This window comes from Rutidosis leptorrhynchoides, chromosome 11, assembly GCF_046630445.1.
Source record: "Rutidosis leptorrhynchoides isolate AG116_Rl617_1_P2 chromosome 11, CSIRO_AGI_Rlap_v1, whole genome shotgun sequence".
Lineage (NCBI taxonomy): Eukaryota > Viridiplantae > Streptophyta > Magnoliopsida > Asterales > Asteraceae > Rutidosis > Rutidosis leptorrhynchoides.
Window position 1 is genome coordinate 411025232 of NC_092343.1, and position 22121 is coordinate 411047352.

Here is a 22121-nt window from a genome sequence, read left to right on the forward strand (position 1 = left end):
GATGAAAATAATAAACTGTTAGTCGACACTCGCTACTAATTAAAATTTATGCATTTATGTAATATTATAACTAATAACCTGTAAGTAATAAATAAAAAGTGACATTTATATAAATAATAAAACAATTGAGAACTAAATATATACAAGTCATGAATTAGTAAAAAGAAAATAATACTTATCATGTAGTAAATGTAAAAAATAATAATAGTAATAATAGTAATAATAATGAGACTAAAGAATCTTAAACAATTACATCCTTATGTTGACTAAAAATTAAAATAATATATATATAAACTAGTACCACCTATTGTTGACTAAAAATTATAAAATAAAATAAAATCATTAATTAGAACATCCTTATGTTGACTAACACTCTAATACTTGCACTATATAAACTCCTAGTTTCTCATTCACAAATCACACCAAAATCCTCTCAAAAACAATCTCTCCCTCTCCCTCTCTTGTGGTATTCGGATCTTCAAGCTTGTTCTTCGTGTTCTTCAAGAATCTTCAAGGAGTTCTTCAAGATTTTTAAGGCTTTGATCTTCCATCTTCATCGTGTTCATCTTTTCTTTGTTAATTATCTTGAATCTTCAAAGGTATAACATAAACCCTAAACTATTTACATAAACTTTAATCTTTGTTAATTCATATTCATATTATAAACTTGTTATCCATAAACACACCTAGATTTATATATACATATATACATGTAAAAAAAAAATATATATATATTTTTATATATACATATACATATTAAAACCTTAAACCCTAATACTACTTATACTAGTACTTAACATGTATATACTATTACTATTACTAGCACCTATAACCTACTACTTATATTGTAGCACACAAACATTTTGGGATATGTATTAGAGATGTATAGATCTTCGAACTTTCTTGACGAATGGTTTCTACGAGATTCTAGGCAGAGGGTTTGGACTTCCGATTTAAAGGGTCCTATGGCTCAAGCCCCTAGATCTAAATTAGCCATTCGAAGGGAAAGGGGTGATTGGAAGCTTATCTAATACGGCAAGTATCCTAAAATGGAAACACTCATAAAAGTAGAAACTCTCTAGTCATAGAAACTTAGTAAAATAAGAAACTTTCTAAAAATAGAAACTTTATAAAAATAGTAACTTACTAGGAATAGAAACTTAGTAAAACAAACTATACTTAAACACATACTTAAACTTAAACATGGGCAAAACACTTAACTACTCTTAAATGTCAATAGGTTGACTTTCTTGCTCACTCGTTCAACTCTCTATTCTGAGGAATAACTCTCTCTACTTACTAAGGTGAATTCATAGCCCCACTCTTTATTGCTAGCAAACTTATTTAACTTATTTGGAGTGAGACACATGCTGCTTTTACTATTTACAATTTAGACACAAGTACCAACTGCTAAAACTATGCTATACCCGGCTATGTCCGACTAAGTCCCTACAGTGATATTTTTAAGTGCTGCGGCATGCTTATTTATTGGGGGTAGGCCTATCGGGAGTAACGTCCCCGATACATTTGACTCAGTCTTTGTATTACTTGATAATGAAATTTAAACCGACAAGGACAGACACAACTTGTCATGGGGCAAACTTGAACGTTTAGTCTAAATATCACGCACTGGCATAACTTTTGGATCTGCGAGATCTACTTTTTGATCCTGCGGGAGATCAACCTTACAAATTAAATCTTGTGGTCTAAAACAAACGGTCAAACTTATTTGTTAAACCTATGAACTTCACTCAACCTTTTGGTTGACACTTTAGCATGTTTTGTCTCAGGTGCTGTTTGATTCAAGCTCTTATACTTACTGCTTATGTGATGCTACTTGGACATAGGATCAAGAGATATCGCATTTATTACTTCTGCATGTGAACATTTCCATTATTGTTATTCCTATCATTGTAACTACGTTTCATTTTCCGCTGCGTGCTCAATAAAGTTTGTTTTATCATTTAGTATTGTTCTCGTATATTATAATATGTTGGTTGATTTGATATTAAGTCACATTTCACCCAGGCCCTAACTGGGGGTGTGACACCGTGTTTGTATGTGGTTACAGGAACTGCAGGAACGAGATTTGGATGTTTGACTATGTTAAACTTAGTCAGACGTCTGAGTGAAGCCTCACTCGTACGGCAGACAGGCTCATACGCACGGTTGATGCTGAGCTTAATCACAATTACAACCTAAATGAGAAGACACGAGTGAGTGATCACTCGTACGGCTGATGAAGCCAACTCGTATGTGTGATGGATGAATCGTACGGGTGAGTCAACAGCAGGGGTATATAAAGTCTTATGTTCTTCATTTTAGGTTAAGCCTCTCATTTGTTACACACACTCAGATCTGGTGAGCTCCTCTGATTCTCTCTCAACCCAAATCGCCCAGGTGGTGAATAATATCTCTAGGTGCTGATCTAATCATACTTGATTTAGTTATGGTATGACTAAATTAATCCCAAAAAGCTTAACCTATTCACTAAAGGTTTTGATTCACTTATTCCGTCATTGTGTGAGTTAAATCTGTTGATTTCTAAGTTCCTAGTCATGTTTCATCACCTTCTATTCTTTCCCCCTCATCTCATATTTTAAAGTATTCATCAATATGCTCCATCCAGTTCTGATTCTCGATACACTTCTAACTTTCATATCGGTCATTCTTCTTTTTCATCTACCGCCGGAAGAATCTATTTACTTCTACTATACTCTTGGGTTTATAGTCTTTCTAGTTATCCCGTGTCTTTATATTGCTATATGCATCGATATATATGGTTTATAACTTTTGGTTTGTCGTTGGGCTTTATATCTTCCCTTATATTTCAAAGTCTCTGTTTCTATCTTCTATAATCATTGTCATCCACAGTTAATGCTCTCTTTTATTTACTGCAATTTATACCCCAATTTCTATTTCGGAGTTTTGTCCTTTCGTTTCTTCTTCTTGCGATTAAGCACCGCTTGTAATGGTCCAGAATTTGCAGATATGAATTTTGGAATGAACATTGTTAATGTTCTAGGAAGAAAATTGTAATGGCACGATCTTGACTTGTCAAATTACCAGAATACCTCAGAAAAAGCCTAATCATCAAGAAATATTTTCTTGATATTTTAGAGGTTAAATAGAATACAAGAGTCATATAACATGGCACATGATGATGTTATGATCTGTGAATCATCACGTTCCATTTAGAAACTCAGCATGAATTACTGTAATATAATCACGTTGATCAAGTGTCATTATATTATACTAACTCATGCTTCAGTTTCTAACACTACTTCAAAAACATTCATATTTTAAACTCAAAGGTTTACAGAGTATAGGAACTAAACAGTTTCCTTTTTTATGTAATACAGATAGTGCAAAGAAATAAATGATTCCAGATAAGAATAATTATGAAAATATCTCCAGAAATATGGAGGATATTTATAATGAAAGATACGATGATATCTTAGAATTTCTAATATCAGAGGATGATGAAGTATATTGTATGTAAGGGTTTAGTGTCAGGAGCAAGGTATTCGTTAATGACTTCAGCAGACACTGAATCATTTGGATTCTTTGAAGGCAGGTTCAGTCTTTGTGATTTGTCCACAGCCTCCTTCATACTTTGCTCAATCCGTTTTCCAGTTCCAAAACTTCTCTATTTCTGAGCTTTGCTAATACACTAATCTTTATCATCAAACTTTTTACTGCTAAGGTCGTTTACAATTTTTGTTGCTTCATCAGAATTTCGAGAACTAGTTCGCGGTTCAGAGTGTTTTTCAGAAACTTCACATTCGAAGTATGTAAGCCTTGGAAATAGACGTTGTGTATAACTGTTGGCGTCAACATGCTGTGAGATTTCAAAATACTGATTGCTAATTCCCAATGATTCGTATGGCAATTCTCGTTACAAGAGGCAGATGAGTAAATGATGAGGTTTCGATAAATATAATGATTCTTCGGAATGCCCAAGATCAGTGAAGTTGTTGGTAAGTTTATTGCTAATGTGGTGGAATATGAAAGGTTCTCCGGTAACAAAAGGGTAATCACATATATCAAAATTATGATAAGGCTACTCCGAATGAAAAAAATCGAAGTTGTCTTGCTGGAGCTGTGATATAATTTGCTACTTTGCAAAGGAATTGCAAGGTTATTTTTGCTAATAAATGCCAAAAGATCTGACACAGATATGTGTTGAATTATGACTTTGGTTTCGAGAGCTTTTTAAGTACATAACTGTGGGTAATATGTGGTTGGATCATCATCTCGATTGCTCATTATTTGAAGTGTCTTCAGAGATTTTCGAAGGGTTTGAACACAGATTGTAATCGTTTGTATACATTTGATGTTCTAACACACTTTTGAAGTCAAAGTATAGCTTCGAAAGATATAGGAATCTAAAAGTGATGGTACCGGTTATATCTCAAATTGAATTCTGAGATTTTAAAATCAGAATATGTAATTGGGTTTGAATGAGTATGGTTGTTTTGATTTCTATGAAAGAATGTATATTATTGTGAAAGTAGGAAGTATAATTGATAATTTGCTTAATCTGATTCGAAGAATGTAACATATTAATTGTGAATTTTTATATATCTCTCGGGTATTACCTACCCGTTAAAAAATTTTCACAATTAATATTTTGTACATAAGAATTTTATTACAGTCTTTATGAAAATATATATGTATATATTCTCCTCAGATGTAACATAGATTTTAATGAGTTAATACTAAATTAAACTCATTCGATTTACGGTTGGAACTAGAATTGAATAATTCCATGAAGGTTTAGAGGTTACATAAGTATTTCTTCAATAATATTGAAATTATGAATCAATACTTCGTTATTTGTTGAGATGTGATGTTGGTTTTCGTTAAATTCTTGTGAACTTCGCAAAGTACGAATGATGTTATCTGAAAATTTTCGGTTACATCAATGATGAAGTGTAAAATCAAATATATACTTGATTTATTAGGAATTGGAATTTGTTGAATTGAGACAGAGATTGTAGTTAACGATGGTTAAGTCGCGGGCGAGGGATGTACATTATTGCATATTTGTAATATGAATTAACCGAGTAGTTAAGATTCACACACAATAGCTTAGCACGGAAAGATTTATTTTTTATTTCAAAATATATATATATATATGTATATATATAATATATATAATTTCTTGAGAGGGAATGAGTTAATTCTTCATAACTTGTTGATACAATATACACATTATGGATTCGTAATGATGTCCACAGTGATTCTTGAACTGACGGAGTTTGTGATGTTATAAGTGTTGTTGATTCTGATGTTGACTGTACTGACGATGTTGGTGACGTTGACGGTACTGTTGATGTTGTTGGTAAAACAAGTTTAACTTGTTAATCACACACCATTTTTGTTAGGGTTTCTACTCTTCCTTCTATCATTTTGGTTCGCTTAACTGATTTATGGTTAGGGCTAGATTAGATAATCTCTAAGACTTTAGAGATTATATAATCGCCGCGGAATGTTTCTCCAATGAAGTTATGAATTAATACTTCGTCAGTTATTGTTGTTGGTACTCCTTGGTATCTATGGTGCGTATGACGTTGATGCTCGTGGGACAGATTGTGAAGTTGAGGTTTACAACGCGGTTGTGGTTGGAGGTTGTAATGGTACTGTTGGCGTTGATGATGGTGGTACTGGTTATGCTGCTGGTGCTGCTGCTGGTGTTTGTAATCTCTGCACCATATTCTCCAAAGCCACTACCTGAGCGCGAAATTCGTTGACTTCTTCTATTATTCCAGGATGATTGTCGGTCGGAACGAGCGGATAAATAAAATCTAGAATTTGATGTAGTATATAATCGTGACGAGATACCCTGGAAATGAGAGAGAAAATGGTGTCTCGAACAGGTTCGCCGGTAAGTGCTTCAGGTTCTTCGCCAAGAGGGCAATGTGGTGGATGGAAAGGATCGCCTTCTTCTTGTTTCCAATGATTGAGGAGGCTACGAACCCATCCCCAATTCATCCAGAATAGGTGATGACTGATTGGTTGATCCATTCCGGTCACACTGCTTTCGGAGCTTGAGTGAGATTCCATTTCAGAATCCGAGTGACTTGAACTGATGACAAATTCCATTTCGTACGATTGGATAAAGGATTTTTCGATATAAAATGATTTTTCGGCTATCGGGTGGTATTCTATTTACATAGGATATCTATATATAGAGATCAAAAGATTTCATAGATTACGGAGGAATTTGCGGGATATGTCAGGCAAAGTTTAAAGTAACAGATACGATAAGATATGATTTAGTAGATACGCTAAGATATGAATTTTATCTATACACTACTCATGCAATTAATGTAGCAAGACGTGTCTAGACTAATAATGATAAGCAGGTAATTTCCTATGGATGATAAGCAGATGATTTCCAACTAGAAATGATAAGCAAAACTTTTGACATGCAGACACGGTCGAAGTCCAGACTCACTAATGCATCCTAACGACTTATCAGTTAGACACACTAATGCAGACCTGGTTCGCTAAGACCACTGCTCTGATACCAACTGAAAGGACCCGTTCATATACATTATAAACGATTCACAATAGTTGATTACATCGCGAGGTATTTGACCTCTATATGATACATTTTACAAACATTGCATTTGTTTTTAAAAGACAAACTTTCTTTACATCGAAAATTGACAGGCATGCATACCATTTCATAATATCCACTATCCAACTATAACTTGACTTAATAATAATAATCTTTAATGAACTCAATGACTTGAATGCAACGTTCTTCGAAATATGCCATGAAAGACTCCAATTAATATCTTTAAAATGAGCAAATGCACAGCGGAAGATTTCTTTAATACCTGAGAATAAACATGCTTTAAAGTGTCAACCAAAAGGTTGGTGAGTTCATTAGTTTATCATAATCATTCATTTTCATCATTTTAATAGACCACAAGAATTTCATTTCCAATTCTCATAAATATACGTCCCATGCATAGAGACAAAAATCATTCATATGGATTGAACACCTGGTAACCGACATTTACAATATGCATATAAGAATATCCCCATCATTCCGGGATCCTCCTTCGGACATGATATAAATTTCGAAGTACTAAAGCATCCGGTACTTTGGATGGGGCTTGTTGGGCCCAATAGATCTATCTTTAGGATTCGCGTCAATTAGGGTGTCTGTTCCCTAATTCTTAGATTACCAGACTTTAATAAAAAGGGGCATATTCGATTTCGATAATTCAACCATAGAATGTAGTTTCAATTACTTGTGTCTATTTCGTCAAACATTTATAAAAGCGCATGTATTCTCAGTCCCAAAAATATAAAGGGTAAAAAGGCAAATGAAACTCACCATACTGTATTTCGTAGTAAAAATACATATAACGTCATTGAACAAGTGCAAGGTTGGCCTCGGATTCACGAACCTAAATTAATTATATATAATTATGTGTTGGTCAATATTTGTCTAACAAATTAGGCCAAGTCATAGTGTACCACAATCCTAATGCTCGAGACTAATATGCAAAAGTCAACAAAAGTAAATTTGACTCAAAATAATTTCCAAAATCTATACATGATTAATATATAGTTTAAATATCGTCGTTTTATATTGTTAAATATTTTTAAAAGATTTATTAGAGTAAATAATATAATTTATTTATTAATAAATAAAATTTTATATTAAATTTATATAATATAATATACTTTTATATATATTAAGTAATAAAATTTATAGGGTTCATTTAATATCATAAAGATAATATGATAGGTATTATTAAAGTAAGTTATTACACGTAGTAAAATATGTTTGTATCACATATTTATTTGATAAAATAATATCTATAATGATAGTAAGTAAAAGTTGTATTATTTTGTAATAATAATAATTATTATAAAAATATCAATATTTATAATTACTAAGATGACATTATGATAAAACGATAATTCTAATTATGATAACTTTAATATTTACGATAATTTTTAATATTATCTTTAAAATAATAATTCTATTTAAAATAATAATAATAATGATATTTTATAGTAACAATGACATTTCTATTAAAATGATATTTTTTGTTAAAATGATAGTTTTAATACTAACGATATTTTTAATAATAATAGTAATGATAAAAATAATAAGAACGATAATTTTATCTAAATCAATATCTTATAATATTTTAATTTCATCATGATACTCTTACTCATTATTTCCTAATCGTTTCGTTTAATAGCTTTTAATCGTCTTTTATATCGTGTTCATAATAATGATAATAATAGTAATCAAAATAATTAGGTGTTACAAATATTTGTTTTAATTACACTAATATTAATAATGATAGTTACTATAACATTTTTAACGATAATACTAATAATTATCTTAATGATAATATAGTAATAATAATAATAACAATGACAATATCCATTTTTAAATAATAATAATAATAATAATAATAATAATAATAATAATAATAATAATAATAATAATAATAATAATAATAATAATAATAATAATAATAATAATAATAATAATAATAATAATAATAATAATAATAATTGGATAATAATAATAATAATACTAATTATAACTTTAACAATAATAACGATAGTAATAATAAAAAAAATAACAATTTTTAATGATAAATCCATTTTATTGATAAAGATAATAATAATGATAATAATAAGATAAAACTAGAACGACGATAAAAACGACGATAATAATCATTTTTAATAAAAATATAGAAAATTCAATTGATTATAACTTCTAATCCGTTCATCGAAACCATTCGATATCTAAAGGAAAAGTCCTTAATTTTTCGATAGCTTTCCAAGGACATGCATATCTTATACCTTATCTCAACCGCAAGTGTAACTAATTCAATATTCAACCTAACCTGTCTAAGGGTAATATCAAAAGTACAAGCATGCATAATCCTAAATACTCGAGCACTAGTCAGGGATACACTATTAGTATGTAAAAGTTAAATTATGAGTACTCACGTATCAATATTGAGATTCAATATTGCAGGAAAGGTACGTAGATGCAACGGAAATGATAAACACTATATTGACCTCACGAGCATACCCATGAACCATAACCAATCACCTCCATAGCTATAACCCATAATTTCCTTAATCCAATCTCACTCGAAAAACAATTTCGAAATCACTCGGACAGCACTCCGTCGTAATATTTTATGTATACTAATAATATCTTGAAATAATACGGAGTAAATATATATATGTAAATCGATTGAGAGAGTTTAGAGAAAAATATTTTCAAGTTTCTATGAAATAATCAAACCTATTGAATTCTATTTATAATAGATTTTTGAATTATTAAAGTGAATTATTAAAGTATGAATTATTAAAGTGAATTATTAAAGTATGAATTATTAAAGTGAATTATTAAAGTATGAATTATTAAAGTGAATTATTAAAGTATGAATTATTAAAGTGAATTATTAAAGTATGAATTATTAAAGTGAATTATTAAAGTTAAAGTAAAGTAAAAATAAAGTAAAGGTAAAGTTTAAGTATAGTAAAAGTATAAAACTATGTACGTATAATACGCGTATAAATATATATAATATTAATTTAAATCGTTATATATATTTAATAAAATAAAATATAAATATCGTTATCTTTATCATACTAGTTAAGTAATGAGTTGTCAAAAGTGGTTCTAGATATTTATAAAAGTTATATACGTTTTAATAATAAAGTTCTTTTTAAACTGTAAAAGTTTTTATACGTTTGAAACTAAATAGATCAATCGAGTCTTTATGAGATTCAATCTTCCACTATCCTTTGTCTAGTTCTCAATGATTGATAATTTATTCTTATTTATAAATCACTTTACCATTTTTCGAATATTGTTAAAACGGAAAGATTTCTCAAATCAACGTGGGCCTTTCAACAGAGACTTGTAATCATAATTCAATATATCTGATAATTCAATCATTTGATCTTATCTTCTAATTCCATTGATAAATATTTTGAAACAGATACAATCATATAAAGTATTTAATCTAATATTTTGTTTACGTTTCAAGTTATAATATATATACACATATACATATATAATCATATTCGTTTAATGGTTCGTGAATCGTTGGAACATGGTCGAGGTTGAATGAATGTATGAACGTAGTTTAAAATTCTTGCAATTTAACTTAACAAATATTGCTTATCGTGTCGGAAACATATAAAGATTAAAGTTTAAATTTGGTTGGAAATTTCCGGGTTGTCACAGTCGGGATGGGTGCTGATGCAGAAGACATGTTTGACAACCCTACTCTGATGTGGACTTTTGTTTAAATCATGTTATGTAATAACGTAACACCGTTGTGTAAACTTAAACTTAATTACTCAGATTAATGTAATGACGCGACTTATAGTGTGTTTGTTAATAAAGTCTTCCGCTGTGTTTAAAAAAAAAAATTACCGGTGTTAGAAGTTGGTATCAGAGCATGGTTTGGCAGCAAATACGTGCGCGTATGTTGTTCCCAAACCCTGAGGCAAGTCAAACATGTCTGTGGGAGTGGGGGCTAAGTGAAAATAGGATATACGTGTGTTAGTTGTGATTGAACTAACTGTTATCCACTAAGCTTTTGTGTGAGCTGTTTTGTAGCACAGGTATGGCTGATAGAAACACAACTGGCCCATCCAACCTCGAAACATTCTGAGCACCAGATGAAATGTCCCGTTCTTATTGATTAAAAACGTTCCATATTAATTGATTTCGTTGCGAGGTTTTGACCTCTATATGAGACGTTTTTCAAAGACTGCATTCATTTTAAAATAAACCATAACCTTTATTTCATCAATAAAGGTTTAAAAAGCTTTACGTAGATTATCAAATAATGATAATCTAAAATATCCTGTTTACACACGACCATTACATAATGGTTTACAATACAAATATGTTACAACAAAATAAGTTTCTTGAATGCAGTTTTTACACAATATCATACAAGCATGGACTCCAAATCTCGTCCTTATTTAAGTATGCGACAGCATAAGCTCTTAATAATCACCTGAGAATAAACATGCTTAAAACGTCAACAAAAATGTTGGTGAGTTATAGGTTTAACCTATATATATCAAATCATAATAATAGACCACAAGATTTCATATTTCAATACACATCCCATACATAGAGATAAAAATCATTCATATGGTGAACACCTGGTAACCGACATTAACAAGATGCATATATAAGAATATCCCCATCATTCCGGGACACCCTTCGGATATGATATAAATTTCGAAGTACTAAAGCATCCGGTACTTTGGATGGGGTTTGTTAGGCCCAATAGATCTATCTTTAGGATTCGCGTCAATTAGGGTGTCTGTTCCCTAATTCTTAGATTACCAGACTTAATAAAAAAGGGGCATATTCGATTTCGATAATTCAACCATAGAATGTAGTTTCACGTACTTGTGTCTATTTTGTAAATCATTTATAAAACCTGCATGTATTCTCATCCCAAAAATATTAGATTTTAAAAGTGGGACTATAACTCACTTTCACAGATTTTTACTTCGTCGGGAAGTAAGATTTGGCCACTGGTTGATTCACGAACCTATAACAATATATACATATATATCAAAGTATGTTCAAAATATATTTACAACACTTTTAATATATTTTGATGTTTTAAGTTTATTAAGTCAGCTGTTCTCTTTAGTAACCTACAACTAGTTGTCCACAGTTAGATGTACAGAAATAAATCGATAAATATTATCTTGAATCAATCCACGACCCAGTGTATACGTATCTCAGTATTGATCACAACTCAAACTATATATATTTTGGAATCAACCTCAACCCTGTATAGCTAACTCCAACATTCACATATAGAGTGTCTATGGTTGTTCCGAAATATATATAGATGTGTCAACATGATAGGTCGAAACATTGTATACGTGTCTATGGTATCTCAAGATTACATAATATACAATACAAGTTGATTAAGTTATGGCTGGAATAGATTTGTTACCAATTTTCACGTAGCTAAAATGAGAAAAATTATCCAATCTTGTTTTACCCATAACTTCTTCATTTTAAATCCGTTTTGAGTGAATCAAATTGCTATGGTTTCATATTGAACTCTATTTTATGAATCTAAACATAAAAAGTATAGGTTTATAGTCGGAAAAATAAGTTACAAGTCGTTTTTGTAAAGGTAGTCATTTCAGTCGAAAGAACGACGTCTAGATGACCATTTTAGAAAACATACTTCCACTTTGAGTTTAACCATAATTTTTGGATATAGTTTCATGTTCATAATAAAAATCATTTTCTCAGAATAACAACTTTTAAATCAAAGTTTATCATAGTTTTTAATTAACTAACCCAAAACAGCCCGCGGTGTTACTACGACGGCGTAAATCCGGTTTTACGGTGTTTTTCGTGTTTCCAGGTTTTAAATCATTAAGTTAGCATATCATATAGATATATAACATGTGTTTAGTTGATTTTAAAAGTCAAGTTAGAAGGATTAACTTTTGTTTGCGAACAAGTTTAGAATTAACTAAACTATGTTCTAGTGATTACAAGTTTAAACCTTCGAATAAGATAGCTTTATATGTATGAATCGAATGATGTTATGAACATCATTACTACCTTAAGTTCCTTGGATAAACCTACTGGAAAAGAGAAAAATGGATTTAGCTTCAACGGATCCTTGGATGGCTCGAAGTTCTTGAAGCAGAATCATGACACGAAAACAAGTTCAAGTAAGATCATCACTTGAAATAAGATTGTTATAGTTATAGAAATTGAACCAAAGTTTGAATATGATTATTACCTTGTATTAGAATGATAACCTACTGTAAGAAACAAAGATTTCTTGAGGTTGGATGATCACCTTACAAGATTGGAAGTGAGCTAGCAAACTTGAAAGTATTCTTGATTTTATGAAACTAAAACTTTTGGAATTTATGAAGAACACTTAGAACTTGAAGATAGAACTTGAGAGAGATCAATTAGATGAAGAAAATTGAAGAATGAAAGTGTTTGTAGGTGTTTTTGGTCGTTGGTGTATGGATTAGATATAAAGGATATGTAATTTTGTTTTCATGTAAATAAGTCATGAATGATTACTCATATTTTTGTAATTTTATGAGATATTTCATGCTAGTTGCCAAATGATGGTTCCCACATGTGTTTGGTGACTCACATGGGCTGCTAAGAGCTGATCATTGGAGTGTATATACCAATAGTACATACATCTAAAAGCTGTGTATTGTACGAGTACGAATACGGGTGCATACGAGTAGAATTGTTGATGAAACTGAACGAGGATGTAATTGTAAGCATTTTTTTTAAGTAGAAGTATTTTGATAAGTGTATTGAAGTCTTTCAAAAGTGTATAAATACATATTAAAACACTACATGTATATACATTTTAACTGAGTCGTTAAGTCATCGTTAGTCGTTACATGTAAGTGTTGTTTTGAAACCTTTAAGTTAACGATCTCAATTAATGTTGTTAACCCATTGTTTATTAAATCTAATGAGATGTTAAATTATTATATTATCATGATATTATGATATATTAATATATCTTAATATGATATATATACATTTAAATATCGTTACAACGATAATCGTTACATATATGTCTCGTTTCGAAATCCTTAAGTTAGTAGTCTTGTTTATATGTATATAACTCATTGTTAATATACTTATGGAGATACTTACTTATCATAATCTCATGTTAACCATATGTATATCCATATATATATATCGTCATGTCATTTTTACAAGTTTTAACGTTCGTGAATCGCCGGTCAACTTGGGTGGTCAATTGTCTATATGAAACATATTTCAATTAATCAAGTCTTAACAAGTTTGATTGCTTAACATGTTGGAAACATTTAATCATATAAATATCAATCTCAATTAATATATATAAACATGGAAAAGTTCGGGTCACTACAGTACCTACCCGTTAAATAAATTTCGTCCCGAAATTTTAAGCTGTTGAAGGTGTTGACGAATCTTCTGGAAATAGATGCGGGTATTTCTTCTTCATCTGATCTTCACGTTCCCAGGTGAACTCGGGTCCTCTACGAGCATTCCATCGAACCTTAACAATTGGTATCTTGTTTTGCTTAAGTCTTTTAACCTCACGATCCATTATTTCGACGGGTTCTTCGATGAATTGAAGTTTTTCGTTGATTTAGATTTCATCTAATGGAATAGTGAGATCTTCTTTAGCAAAACATTTCTTCAAATTCGAGACGTGGAAAGTGTTATGTACAGCCGCGAGTTGTTGAGGTAACTCAAGTCGGTAAGCTACTGGTCCGACACGATCAATAATCTTGAATGGTCCAATATACCTTGGATTTAATTTCCCTCGTTTACCAAATCGAACAACGCCTTTCCAAGGTGCAACTTTAAGCATAACCATCTCTCCAATTTCAAATTCTATATCTTTTCTTTTAATGTCAGCGTAGCTCTTTTGTCGACTTTGGGCGGTTTTCAACCGTTGTTGAATTTGGATGATCTTCTCGGTAGTTTCTTGTATAATCTCCGGACCCGTAATCTGTCTATCCCCCACTTCAATCCAACAAATCGGAGACCTGCACTTTCTACCATAAAGTGCTTCAAACGGCGCCATCTCAATGCTTGAATGGTAGCTGTTGTTGTAGGAAAATTCTGCTAACGGTAGATGTCGATCCCAACTGTTTCTGAAATCAATAACACATGCTCGTAGCATGTCTTCAAGCATTTGTATCGTCCTTTCGCTCTGCCCATTAGTTTGTGGATGATAGGCAGTACTCATGTCTAGACGAGTTCCTAATGCTTGCTGTAATGTCTGCCAGAATCTTGAAATAAATCTGCCATCCCTATCAGAGATAATAGAGATTGGTATTCCATGTCTGGAGATGACTTCCTTCAAATACAGTCGTGCTAACTTCTCCATCTTGTCATCTTCTCTTATTGGCAGGAAGTGTGCTGATTTGGTGAGACGATCAACTATTACCCAAATAGTATCAAAACCACTTGCAGTCCTTGGCAATTTAGTGATGAAATCCATGGTAATGTTTTCCCATTTCCATTCTGGGATTTCGGGTTGTTGAAGTAGACCTGATGGTTTCTGATGCTCAACTTTGACCTTAGAACACGTCAAACATTCTCCTACGTATTTAGCAACATCGGCTTTCATACCCGGCCACCAAAAATGTTTCTTGAGATCCTTGTACATCTTCCCCGTTCCAGGATGTATTGAGTATCTGGTTTTATGAGCTTCTCTAAGTACCATTTCTCTCATATCTCCAAATTTTGGTACCCAAATCCTTTCAGCCCTATACCGGGTTCCGTCTTCCCGAATATTAAGATGCTTCTCCGATCCTTTGGGTATTTCATCTTTTAAATTTCCCTCTTTTAAAACTCCTTGTTGCGCCTCCTTTATTTGAGTAGTAAGGTTATTATGAATCATTATATTCATAGATTTTACTCGAATGGGTTCTCTGTCCTTCCTGCTCAAGGCATCGGCTACCACATTTGCCTTCCCCGGGTGGTAACGAATCTCAAAGTCGTAATCATTCAATAATTCAATCCACCTACGCTGCCTCATATTCAGTTGTTTCTGATTAAATATGTGTTGAAGACTTTTGTGGTCGGTATATATAATACTTTTGACCCCATATAAGTAGTGCCTCCAAGTCTTTAATGCAAAAACAACCGCGCCTAATTCCAAATCATGCGTCGTATAATTTTGTTCGTGAATCTTCAATTGTCTAGACGCATAAGCAATCACCTTCGTTCGTTGCATTAATACACAACCGAGACCTTGCTTTGATGCGTCACAATAAATCACAAAATCATCATTCCCTTCAGGCAATGACAATATAGGTGCCGTAGTTAGCTTTTTCTTCAATAACTGAAATGCTTTCTCTTGTTCATCATTCCATTCAAATTTCTTCCCTTTATGCGTTAATGCAGTCAAGGGTTTTGCTATTCTGGAAAAGTCTTGGATGAACCTTCTGTAGTAACCAGCTAGTCCTAAAAACTGGCGTATGTGTTTCGGAGTTTTCGGGGTTTCCCACTTTTCAACAGTTTCTATCTTTGCCGGATCCACCTCAATACCTTCTTTGTTCACTATGTGACCGAGGAATTGAACTTCTTCCAACCAAAATGCACACTTTGAAAACTTAGCGTACAATTCTTCCTTCCTCAATACTTCTAACACCTTTCTCAAATATTCACCGTGTTCTTGGTCATTCTTTGAGTAAATAAGTATGTCATCAATGAAAACAATGACAAACTTGTCAAGTTATGGTCCACACACTCGGTTCATAAGGTCCATGAACACAGCTGGTGCATTAGTTAAACCAAACGGTATGACCATAAACTCATAATGACCGTAACGTGTTCTGAAAGCAGTCTTTGGAATATCATCTTCTTTCACCCGCATTTGATGATACCCGGAACGTAAGTCAATCTTTGAATAAACAGACGAGCCTTGTAGTTGATCAAATAAGTCGTCGATTCTCGGTAGTGGGTAGCGGTTCTTGATGGTAAGTTTGTTCAACTCTCGGTAGTCGATACACAACCTGAATGTACCATCTTTCTTCTTGACAAACAAAACAGGAGCTCCCCACGGTGATGTGCTTGGTCGAATGAAACCACGCTCTAAAAGTTCTTGTAATTGGCTTTGCAGTTCTTTCATCTCGCTGGGTGCGAGTCTGTAAGGAGCACGAGCTATTGGTGCAGCTCCTGGTACAAGATCTATTTGAAATTCAACAGATCGATGTGGAGGTAGTCCCGGTAATTCTTTCGGAAATACATCGGGAAATTCTTTTGCGACGGGAACATCATTGATGCTCTTTTCTTCAGTTTGTACTTTCTCGACGTGTGCTAGAACAGCATAGCAACGTTTTCTTATTAGTTTTTGTGCCTTCAAATTACTAATAAGATGTAGCTTCGTGTTGCCCTTTTCTCCGTACACCATTAAGGGTTTTCCTTTTTCTCGTATAATGCAAATTGCATTTTTGTAACAAACGATCTCTGCTTTCACTTCTTTCAACCAGTCCATACCGATTATCACATCAAAACTCCCTAACTCTACTGGTATCAAGTCAATCTTAAATGTTTCGCTAACCAGTTTAATTTCTCGATTCCGACATATATTATCTGCTGAAATTAATTTACCATTTGCTAATTCGAGTAAAAATTTACTATCCAAAGGCGTCAATGGACAACTTAATTTAGCACAAAAATCTCTACTCATATAGCTTCTATCCGCACCCGAATCAAATAAAACGTAAGCAGATTTATTGTCAATAAGAAACGTACCCGTAACAAGCTCCGGGTCTTCCTGTGCCTCTGCCGCATTAATATTGAAAACTCTTCCACGGCCTTGTCCATTCGTGTTCTCCTGGTTCGGGCAATTTCTAATAATGTGGCCCGGTTTTCCACATTTATAACAAACTACATTGGCATAACTTGCTCCGACACTACTTGCTCCGCCATTACTCGTTCCGACACCATTTGTTCCTTTCGTTCTGTTAACCCCTAGTCCGTAGACCTCACACTTCGCCGCGCTATGACCATTTCTTTTACACTTATTGCAAAATTTGGTGCAGAACCCCGAGTGATACTTTTCACACCTTTGGCATAGCTACTTCTGATTGTTGTTGTTGTTGTTGTTGTTGTTGTTGTTGTTGTTGTTGCGATTGTTATTGTTGTTGGGACGATTGTTGTAGTTGCTGTTGTTGTTGTTGTTGTTGTTGTTGGGCCGTTTGTTGTAGTTGCGATTGATGTTGCGATTGTTGGGATAATTGTTGCGATTATTGTTGTAATTGATGTTGTTGTTGTATTGGTGATTCTTATCACCGTTTTCCTCTCACTTTCTTTTGACTTGCTTCACATTGGCCTCTTCAGCAGTATGTTCTTTAGTTCTTTCTTCAATCTGCTTCACTAGTTTGTGAGCCATTCTACATGCCTGTTGTATGGAGGCGGGCTCGTGTGAACTTATATCTTCTTGGATTCTTTCCGGTAATCCTTTCACAAACGCGTCGATCTTCTCTTCCCCATCTTCGAATGCTCCCGGACATAATAGGCACAATTCTGTGAATCGTCTTTCGTACGTGGTAATATCAAATCCTTGGGTTCGTAACCCTCTAAGTTCTGTCTTGAGCTTATTGACCTCGGTTCTGGGACGGTACTTCTCGTTCATCAAGTGCTTGAATGCTGACCACGGTAGTGCGTACGCATCGCCTTGTCCCACTTGCTCTAGATAGGTATTCCACCATGTTAACGCAGAACCTGTGAAGGTATGCGTAGCGTACTTCACTCTGTCCTCTTCAGTATACTTACTTATGGCAAACACCGATTCGACCTTCTCGGTCCACCGTTTCAATCCGATCGGTCCTTCGGTTCCATCAAATTCTAAAGGTTTGCAGGCAGTGAATTCTTTGTAGGTGCATCCTACACGATTTCCTGTACTGCTAGATCCAAGGTTATTGTTGGTATGTAGCGCAGCCTGTACTGCGGCTATGTTTGAAGCTAGAAAAGTACGGAATTCCTCTTCATTCATATTCACGGTGTGTCGAGTAGTCGGTGCCATTTCCTTCAAAATAGTCAAATGGAACAAGTTAATCATACAGAATATTAAGAGTAGTTAATAGTATTTCGTAGCATAATATGAACTCATTTATAAAAGCTTTTTCTTCATATTAGCATTTTATAAGTTTAAATTCGGGTAGTACCTACCCGTTAAGTTCATACTTAGTAGCTAATATACAATTCAACTACTACAATTCTATATGAAAAACTAATTATAATAATATTTCGCGTTCAAACTTTTATACAATATTTTACAAACTTATAATACCGCTTATTTTACATAAAGCATGAAATATAGCACAAAATAACTTTGATACAAGATAGTTGTGAAGATAATTCTAGCTAGTACACAAGTCGTTCAGCAAAGGCAATAAATGTAAGGATTCAAAAGATTACCAAGTTTCCATATCCATATATGTTTATGTCTAAAATCAATTTAGTTAACATAGAAAGCGGAAGCATTTTGATTTTAATCTTTACCAAGTTTAACCACTTAAACATGAATCCCAAAATAGATCAAGTCAAGATAATATGCTTACAAAGTAAGAGAGCTAGTTTAGAGTTATACCTACTCCAAGTTAGGAGGTAATAAATGGATGAAGATGAAGATGATGAAGATGATGAACTAGCAAGTTTCTAACTTGAAACCTCAAGCTTGTAATACCCCAAACTTATCACCAACACCCTAGCCTTTAGTTAGGATTTGATTACACTTAAAATGAGCTTGCAAAAGAAAAAATTTGAACCCCCTTGGAGCTTCAAAAGCTACGGCCAGCAGCAGCAACAATATGCAGTTTTTTTTTTCCTTTTGCAAGTTAGATGTGTGTGAGAATGTGCTAGTTTGAAGTGAGGTGGTTGTGTTACATTTGTAGAAGCAAAAGGCCTTTATTAAAGGGCCAATCAAGCTTCATGCAAACCACCAACCTCCTCAAGCTATTAATTATATAAGCCTCCCATTTTTTTTAAAAAAATAACTTATATAAAAGTATTATGAATAATACTTGCACATTTTATTTTATGTCTACATTATATTTTATAAAACCAATTTATAAAATGTAACATAAAATAATTAATTATTTAACCTATAAATAATTAAATCCTATATATATAAATTATTCCATAATTTACATATACACATCAAGTAATACATTTTAGAAACCATTTTCTAAAATTCAAGTGTCGCGTATTTATTTAATGATCCAACCGTAAAGATCAAATACGTATAAGGTGTCGGTAAGTTTGTTATTGGGTATGACCCGACTTGGATCATAACATGTTAGCCACATTAGTTTAATATGTCTCTCGGGCATATGAAATACCTTCAATCTCCCACTTGCACGAGAAACATAAGAAATTAATGCAAGTGATGGATACCACCTAACGACCGTCCATCACCCCTAATATGTTATGACTTAGTGCCATTCAATAACATCATCCCTTTCGAGTTCCCATCTCGAATATGATTTAGGTGAATCTTTCAATATATCCTTTTATCCTAGATGTCATGTTAAATCCAAGAGACATAGAATGATCACTCTCTTATAGATTTAACTTTGTCAGGCCTTAGACATCTGACTCTCAACGAATAAGAGGGACAAATTCCATCTTGACTACATACGTCCTAGACACTACACCTAGTACCATACCTGAAGCCTCCCTTATGTACTACCATGTTTCAGAATAGCGAAGGAAAGAATCAAGGCACAATATTCGGTGAATATCTGAACCCAATATGTGTCTCAGGTCAGAGGATATAATGATATTCTCCTTTACTCAAGATTACATGTGATCAACCACAAAGGCTCCATATAGTAAATCTTGAGAGCGGGTCTTCCAATATTTGTGTCCCACAAATATCTATGAACCTTGGTCACAACCTTGCCCTACATTCACCATTTGAATGTTAACCAATCCAAGTTCATAATAGCCTAAACCTCACACTTGTTCCCACAAATGTGATCAACTACGGAATTTCGAATAATAGTTTATTCATGGATAAAATATGCAAAATTGGAACATGACTCATAAATAAATTAATGCCATAATCATATTAATGAATTTGAACTAATTCGTTCCGTTACAATACATAAAGTAGATCAATTCCAATCACTAGAATATCGAAGCCCTAACGCACAAACATGTCCCTCATGTTTTGGCCCATGTAAAAGCTTCGTGAGTGGATCCGCAACATTATGATCTGTGTGAACTTTGTGAATACATATCTTTCCCTTTTCAACCTCATCCCTGATGTAGTTGAATCTCCGCTCAATGTGACGAGTCTTTTGATGAGCACGAGGTTCCTTGATTTGAGCAATCGCACCCTCGTTGTCACAAAAGATCTCAAGAGGGTCCTGAATGGAAGGGACCACTCCTAACTCGTCGATGAATTTCTTCATCCATGCAGCTTCCTGAGCTGCCAGTGAGGCGGCAATGTACTCCGACTCTGTAGTGGATAACGCAACAACTTCCTGTTTCGCACTCTTCCAAGAGACCGCACCACCATTTAACATGAATACATAACCGGATTGTGACCGAGAGTCATCTCGATCAGTTTGGAAACTCGCATCCACGTAACCTTTTACAACGAGTTCCTCCTCACCAGACCCATATATTAGAAACATATCCTTAGTCCTTCTAAGGTATTTCAATATACATTTAACCGCAGTCCAATGACTATTTCCTGGGTTATTCTGGTATCTACTTGTCAAGCTTAGAGCGCATGACACATCCGGTCTAGTACATATCATTGCATACATGATAGACCCAATAGCAGATGCGTATGGGACTTTCTTCATTCTCTCTTGTTCATCTTTCGTGGTAGGACACTGAGATGAATTGAGAACGGTTCCTCTTTGAATAGGTACCAAACCTTTCTTAGAGTTTTCCATCTTGAACCTTTTCAAGACCTTATCAATGTATGTACTTTGACTTAAGCCTATCAATCTCTTGGATCTATTCCTATAGATTCCAATCCCCAATATATATTGTGCTTCTCCAAGATCCTTAATGGAGAAGCAACTTTTTAACCAAGTTTTGACCTCTTGCATTGTGGTTATATCATTCCCAAATAATAATACGTCATCCACATATAGCACAAGGAACATTATGGAGCTCCCACTAGCCTTCTTGTATACACAAGCTTCATCACCATTTTTAATAAAGCCAAATTTCTTTGCCTCTTCATTAAAACGATGATTCCACATTCTCGATGCTTGTTTCAACCCATAGATTGATTTCTTTAACTTGCATACTTTTTTAGGATTTATCGGATCAACAAAACCTTCGGGCTGTACCATATAGACATCTTCCTCAAGATATCCATTCAGGAAAGCGGTTTTGACATCCATTTGCCATATTTCATAGTCGTAGTGAGCAGCAATGGCAAATAATATCCTAATAGACTTTAGCATTGCCACTGGCGAGAAAGTTTCATCATAATCAACCCCTTGAGTTTGAGTGAAACCTTTTGCAACAAGTCTAGCTTTATATGTATCCAAGTTTCCATGTATGTCGGTTTTCATTTTGAAAAGCC